This window comes from Sciurus carolinensis, chromosome X (genome assembly GCF_902686445.1).
Source record: "Sciurus carolinensis chromosome X, mSciCar1.2, whole genome shotgun sequence".
In the NCBI taxonomy this organism is placed as follows: Eukaryota; Metazoa; Chordata; class Mammalia; order Rodentia; family Sciuridae; genus Sciurus; species Sciurus carolinensis.
In genome coordinates, this window is record NC_062232.1 from 87,892,533 (window position 1) to 87,900,650 (window position 8,118).

Genomic DNA, 8,118 nt, shown 5'->3' on the forward strand with positions numbered 1-8,118 from the left:
AATATCTCACCAAGTTGCTTAGGGCATCACTAAATTGCTGATGCTGGCTTTAAGCCTGACAATCTTCCTGCCTCAGTCTCCTCAGTTGCTGAGATTACAGGTGTGCACCACAATTTAGGCTACATGTTAAATTTTATATCAAATTTTACAGTTAATGCAGCCACATCAATGTTTATAGCAGCTGAATTCACAATAGCTAGATTGTGGAACCAACCTAGATGCCCTTCAAAAGATGAATGGATAAAGGAACTGAGGTATATATACACAATGGAATACTATTCATTCATAAAGAAGAATAATATTATGGCATTTGCAGAAAAAATGGATGGAATTGGAGAATACATGCAAAGTGAAATAAGCCAATCCCCAAAAACCAAAAGTTGAATGTTTTCCCCGATAACTGGATGACGCTATATAATGGGGATGGGAGCTGGGGGGTGAGAGAAGAATGGAGGAACTTTAGATTATGTAGAGGGAAATGAGAAGGAGGAGGGGGCAGGAGTATGAAAGATGGTGGACTGAGACAGACATCATTACCCTAGGTACATTTATCATTATATGAATGGTATGAATCTACATTGTGCACAACCATAGAAACAAAAAGATGTACCCCATTTGTGTACAGTGAGTCAAAATTCAGTCTGTAAAAATAAAAAAATTACTTTCTGTAATTAAATGTAAATATATACAATTAATTGTACATCAAGTATTCCCCAGAGAAGCTATTAAAAATGGGTGATTTTTAAATGTTACCTGTATTTAAGAAATAGAGTGTCTCAGAATAGCTACATGGAACATAAATTTGTGTTAATTTTCACTTTATCTTTTATTTACAAATTCAGATGAATTTCTGTGAGTCCATTGCCAGGTTTTACAGATGGATATTCCCACGCCTGCCTCTGTGGGAACTCCTTCACCATTTTCAGTTTTTTTTTCTTTTCTGTCCCTGTGAATCTAGATTTATTGTTGAAGTCTGTGGGAGTAGAAGACAAAAAAATCAACTACATTACTACACAGAATGGATGCAGTCATAACCTGTGGAATTTTATATTTTGTACTGATGACATTAAAAAATGATGACATCAATTGCTGCACATAACATGACCTGAGATTCATGAATTACATGGCACCTTTTAAGAGCATGATCTTAAAATATGAGGCATTCTTAGTCTTAGTAATGAACTTTTATTTGGTTCATTTTAATCCTACGAATTTATTTTAAAGCTGACATCACATCTGCTATGCTCTAAATATTAAAATGGCTTTTGGACAAAAGCGATACAATCCTGATGTGACCAGCATATCAGAAAAAAATCTTCTAATAAAGAATATAGTCACATATCAGAGATGTCAGTAATACTCATAAAAGTGAACTGAATGACAGAATCCTTCCCTGATCTGAGTTTTGATTCTATGACATATTATACCCCATGGGATCTTAAGTTAGAATTGGATCAGCCCTTCAAAGTGTAGGTAAAATTATGTGCTCCCTTCCTTTGTAAATTCTGCTCAGTTCAGATCCTTTCTTCTGATTCTAAATCATTCAAGGGTTTATCCTTTTATAAGCTACAAGGAAAGTAGGATGGAGAGAGAGAGAGAGAGAGAGAGAGAGAGAGAGAGAGAGAGAGAGAGAGAGAGAGAGAGGAAGAGAGGAATCTGATTTGGGTTTTTGTTTGTTTGGTTTGGTTATGGTTTTTTGTTTGGTGCTAGGGATTGAACCCAGGGGCACTTAACCACTGAGCCACATCTCTTGCCCTTTTTTATATTTTATTTAGAGACAGGGTCTTACTGAGTTGCTTGGGGCCTCACTAAGTTGCTAAGGCAGGTTTTGAACTCATGATCCTCCTGCCTCAGCCTCCCCAGCCACTGAAATTGCAGCTGTGCTCCACCACAGCCAGGTGAGAGACCTGATTTGAAGACAAAATGACAGTCTTGTCCCTAAGCTTTAAGTTAGCAGCCCTTGATCTGGTTCTGATACTTTCATGTACTATGTATGTGCCTTCTTAATCCAGTTTCCTTCCCGTGTTGGAGCATGATTCACTACTCTTTAAGAGAATGAGTTAGATGGATTTCCACAGTCTTTCTAGTTTCAACTTCCAAGGATTTCTATGAACTAAGGAAGCTCTTGGCTTATCCTTGTTTTACCTGCATTTCCTCCAGTTTTTGGCCTTTTCCTTTTATTGTCCCTTCTATTTGTATATTTAAAATCAAATTTGGAAAGTTTTTCATCATTATATTTTCAAATGTTCGCTTGACCCTTTCCCTTCACTTCTTCTGGTACTACCAAGATATATATTTTGATATGTTGGATGGTGTTCCCTATTTCTCTAAGATTCTGTTCATGTTTCTTAATTCTTTTTCTTTCTTCTTCTTAGCCTACATAATTTTAATTGATCTACCTTCCATTTCATTGACATATCCTTTCATCTACCCATTCAAATCTGTTGTTGAAATGTTCCAGTGAATTTGGGATTTCAGTTATTGTACTTTTAACCTCCAGACGTTCTATTTGGTCCCTCCTCTTAAATTCTTTTTAGTTACATCCCATACTTATTGAAATGTTGTTCTGGTTTTCCTTAGATATTTGGGAATACTTAAGATAGTTGGTTTAAAGTCTTTGTTCACAACAAGTGCAAAAAGAGACAAAAAGGATTAAATCGAGCTAAAAGATTTTTGCACAGCAAAGGAAACAAGAGTAAGGACACAGCCTATAGAATTGGAGAACATATATATTTACAGACTCTACACCTAACAAAAGGTTAACATCTAAAATATATAAAGAACCAAATCCTCCATGGCAAAATAATTTGATTTTAAAATGTGAAAAAAAAAAACTGAATAGAAATACAAAAGGCCAACAAGTATATGAAAAAAGTGCATACCATCACTAGTCATCAGCAAAATGCAAAACAAAACCACAAGATATCAACCCACTGTAATTATAGCAGCTATTATCAAAGAGTCAAAAGATAGGGGCTGGGGTTGTACCTCAGTGGTAGAGCTCTTGCCTAGCATGTGTGAGGCACTGGGATCGATTCTCAGCACTGCATATAAATAAATACAATAAAGGTCCACTGACAACTAAAACAATATTTTTTAAAAAGTCAAAAGACAAGTGTCAGCAAGGATCTGGAGAAAAATGAACTCTTGCACATTGTTGGTACAAATGTAAATTATTATAGTAGAATCAATGGAATTGTCAGTGACTTTGGAAAACTGCATAATGTATGGAATACTGCCTATACCAAAAAATCTCCCCTATGTTTCCTTCTAGTAATTTAAGGTCTTGCATTGAACTCTAATACAATGTTGGCAGGAATGTAAATTAGTATAGCTGCTATGGGGAGCAGTATGGGTATTCCTCAACAAACTAAAAAAAAAGTTCTGGTTCTTTTTTTTGTTTGTTTTTTAGAGTAAGGGAAGGAATCAAGTCTCAATCTTCTGCATATGAATATTCAGTTTCCCCATCACCATTTGTTGAAGAGGCTATTCTTTCTCCAATATATGTTTTTGGCACCTATGTCTAGAATCAGTTGGCAGTAGATATTTGGAATTATTTCTGGACACTATTCTGTTCCACTGGTCCATGTGTCTATTTTTCTTATGACAATACTATGCTGTTTTGATTACTATAGCTTTGTGGTATATTTTGAACTCAGATAGTGGTCCTATCTCCAGCTTTGTACTTTTTGTTCAATATTGCTTTGGCTATTTGGTTTCTTTTGAGCTTCTATATGAACGTTAGGGTAGATTTTTCTGGTTCTGTATAGAATGTCATTAGTGTTTTCATGGGGATTGCATTAAATCTGTAAACTGCTTTACGTAGTGTGAACATCTTGACCATTTGAAAACTATATATATATATATGTATATATATAGTTACATATATAGTCATATATATATAGTTACATATAGTTACATATATATACACATGTATATATATGTAACTATATGTTTATATATAACAGTTACATATATACACATATGCATATATGTTTATATATAACCATATATATAACATAGAGTTACACATATACATACATGTTTATGTATATATAATTATATATTATATATATAATAAAGGATTAATAGCCAGAATATATAAGGACCTTTTGAAACTCAGTAACAAAAACCAAAAATAATCTAATTAAAAATGTGCAAGTAAAAAAATGCAAACAAATATGCAAAGGATATGAATAGATACTTCTCAAAAGAAGAAATTCAAATGACAAATTTATGAAAAAATGCTCAATCTTGTTAGCCATCATGAAGTCAAAGTCACAATGAACTATCATCTAACCCTAGTTAGAATGACTATTATCAAAAAGACAAAAAATAACAAATACTGTTTGGGGTGTAAAGAACTCTCACACAATGTTGTTGGGGCTATAAATAAGTACAGCCACTATGGATAACAGTATGGAAGTTATTATTTGGTCATAAAAAATGAAATATGATCATTTGAAGCAAAATGGATGGAACTCGAAGATACTGTGTTAAATGAGGTATGTCAAATGCAGAAATAAAAATTCTGTATATTCTCTCTCTCATTTAATGTTTCCATTAAATGTTTATCTGAATGTAGACTTGTCATTTCTAAGGCCAAAAAGGGTTTGGGGTTTGGAGAAAATTGAGAGGCTAGATAATGAACAGCTACACAAATATAGTTAAATAGAAATAATAAGTTCTAGTGTTCTATAGCACAGTGGGTGAACTATAGTTCATAGGAGTCTATGCTTTATAAATAAATAGAAGAGAGCAACATGAAGGCTCCAAACACAAAGGAATGAGAAGGAGATGGAAACATTAATTACCCTGATTTGATCAGTCTACATCCTATCCATGTATAGAAATATCACACTCTATACCAAAAATATGTACAGTTATTACATGTAAAACACATTTTTTCCAATTTTAATCACTCATCTTTATTAATAAAATAGTCTTCTATGCAGTATATACTCTCAGACCCAAATTTAAGATTCTTAAAAAAGGGGAGGCAGAAAACTGTCATTAAATCAAAGTGTCTTTCAAACGCCCAAGACCTAAAAATTATATTCAAGCAAGAACACCAAAAATAAATTAACTCATCTATTTACAAAAATATTTATTAAATAATATTTTATAATTACAGCTGCCTAATGAATTGACTCAGACAAAATCTCAACTATGTAGCTTATTTTCTTTAATTTTTACTTGGGCTTAAAACTATTTGAATGAATGTGCCAGTGAATTAAGGACTACTTTCCAAAAAAATGGAAAAGCTTAAAAATAAAAGACTGTCATTTATAAAGTATCACTTAAGGCCTCTGAATGAGAAAAGAAGTGTAATATGTTGGGCCATTAACCCTTTACTAATCAGTAAGCCCCATTCACTCTCTCTTGCCAAACTTAATATAGAAATTTCTAAAGCGAAAACTCATTTTGAATTTTAAAGTATATGAAATTATACATAAAATCATCACATGACATGATATTTCTTTAACAAATTATATACTCAAAAGTAGAATTTTCTATTTGTGGTAATTTCAGCATGTAATACAAATGAGTATATTATAAGTAATCATATTTGATACACATTTATTCTATGATCACTATAAAATAAAGGAAAATTTAGGTTTCAACTAGAGTTAAAGAAAATTTCTATGTCTGGTGACTTTAAAACAATATCTACATACTGTTTGATATTTTTTAATAAAACCAATACTTGTGAATCCATATATTTCCAACCCCCTTCAGAAATGAAAAGTTATTTTAAAAAAAAATCTTAAGGGAATGAGGACCAGATGTAGCTTTAAAATAGCTTTTTAAATTTGAGTCTATTTTTCTGTATCTTAAGTAATGACTTAAAAAAAGGATTTGATAAACCAGCAGAATTTTGAATTTACTTTGAAATTACCATACCTATTTTACTATATCAAACTTTTTAACTGTTAAGTAAATGAAATATATAATATCCTTAAATACCAACCAGAAAATAGAAAAATCTTATTTTCATTATTGACTAAAAAACAAAACTTACTCTGTCAGAGGAGTAGTTTAACCTACTAAATATGTCCAAGATCTTCTTTTTTAGAAAGTAATACTCCTCTTTCATTCCTGAAATGATATTTCATATTCTTCAGCAAGTTATGAACAACTGTTAGCTAAGTATCATTTATATGGTAAATTAGTTATAATTAAATTGCCTCTTTTTTGTGGTACATGTAAAACATTACTATAGCCTTTAAACCTGAATTTTCTTTGACAAAAAAATTTAAATTAATGGGAAAGGAGACAGGCAATCACTAATGTAAAAGTCTTATTGTACATAAGCTGTTTGTTAACTCTGACACCAAACAGGAAGGACTAAATTGAGTATGAAGATCTTCCATTCACAAAACCATTGCAAAATATTATAAATTGGGATAATTCTATGAATTCCCATACATTTACGGGAAATGGTCAAGTTTATTCATCATCCAGAAAGCCAACACCACTGCTGAAAGCTCTTGGCATGTTTAGCCGTCACTGTGAAAACCCTTCATTTTTTTACCAATTTAACAATGGCTCAGTTTCTATTTTCAATTATGTTTTGGAATAAAGTTTAAAACCAATAACTATACATTTTTGTTGCTATCACTTTGCCAGTGCACTGTAAAAACTATAGAGGGAAAAAAAAGGATTGATTGAAACTGAATTTTCTCTTCATTCATTCATTTATAGGCCAGTTTTACTGACAGTTTGGAGCCATGTATGAAGTTCCCAGACTTGGAAGCCCTTCAGCTCCTCCTCAGACTCAGGTCATTGATGGTTACTAATGCTGACAAAGATGTGCTTTCTGATGCATCTTCCTTCCTAACGTTCAAAAATGATTCTCCAGTTATTTGAAGGATCTCTCCCAAGTCTTCGTTTTGTTGTTCAAGTTGAAATATTAGTTCCTGCTCCTTGCAACCCTGTTGCTTGTCAATTTCAATGGCTTTCCTCATCACTGCTGCTATTTCAGTTATCTGGTCAACCTGTGCTTGTAACTCCTTGGAATACTGCTCCTTTAACTTCATTATTATACCTGGATCATCTTTTTACTAGCCACGAGCAGTCTAAACATTTGTTCTCAATACTGGCTCATTATAAGTTCCAGGGTAGACTGATGTTCTTCCAGGGATGCATGCAATTCTTTGTTCTCTTGTTGCAATTCTCTGATTTGTATGTTTTCTTGCTGGATTCCCATACTTAATGTGGACCATGGCCAATGTCTTGTGACTTCATTAAGTTCTTGAATTTCTTTCTGATACTGCTTCATTGCTTCTACCCGCTTGTTGAGAGCTGTGGTTTGCTCAATCAGAGATTCTGCTGCATCGTTATGATCTCTCAATCTTTCCACAGGGCTTTAGCATCGGCAAGTGCCTCCTCAAATTGTGCAACTCATTTCTAAAAGAATACTCTGCTCTCAATTCCTCGCAGCTGTCAGCTGCGGAGACTAGGACCTCTGTCAACCAGGACTTACACACCCAAGGGAAAAGACTCCACACCCTTGCTCTGCCTCTTCAGTGAGCAGACGCAGAACAACAGAGACCGCAGGGACAACTGGCAAGTCAGTGGGGTTCAGCCCCATTACTGACCCAGGATAAACCTCCGCTGACTGTCTCCGACTAGCACTCCCCAACTACCCCCAAAATCAAACTTTTATAAAAGAATGTTTAAGGAGTCGGATGTGTGGTGGTGCCCACCTGTAATCCCCTTAGCTCGGGAGGCTGAGGCAAGAAGATCACAAGTTCAAAGTCAGTCTCAGCAACTTAGGGAGACCCTGTCTCAAAATAAAAAACAATAAAAAGGGCTGGGGTTGTGACTTGGTTGTTAAGTGCCCCTGGTTTCAGTTTCTGGTACCCCCCCCCCAAAAAAAAGAATATTTACTGAAAGAGAAATAAGACAGAAAAACTCTAGGCAGCAACTCTCAACTCCTTCAGAGCCCAGAAATGAAGTAGTGAAAGAACAGCTGACCAGAGTGGTGGGCGACAGAGTAAACACTCTCAAACTCAATACTGGACAGCTTGAGACTTGAAGGGACTTAGAATTTAGTTACTGGAGCAAAAAATAAGACATAATTCCTTGAGATTAAGCATGGGAAGAGGGGTAAGA

General features: G+C 34.1%; 1 pseudogene; it reads right to left on the bottom strand.

The window, feature by feature from the left end:
- Positions 1-6,761: 6,761 nt before the first annotated feature.
- Positions 6,762-7,594, bottom strand: LOC124971596 (FGFR1 oncogene partner 2 homolog; annotated as a pseudogene).
- Between the last annotated feature and the right edge of the window lie 524 nt (positions 7,595-8,118).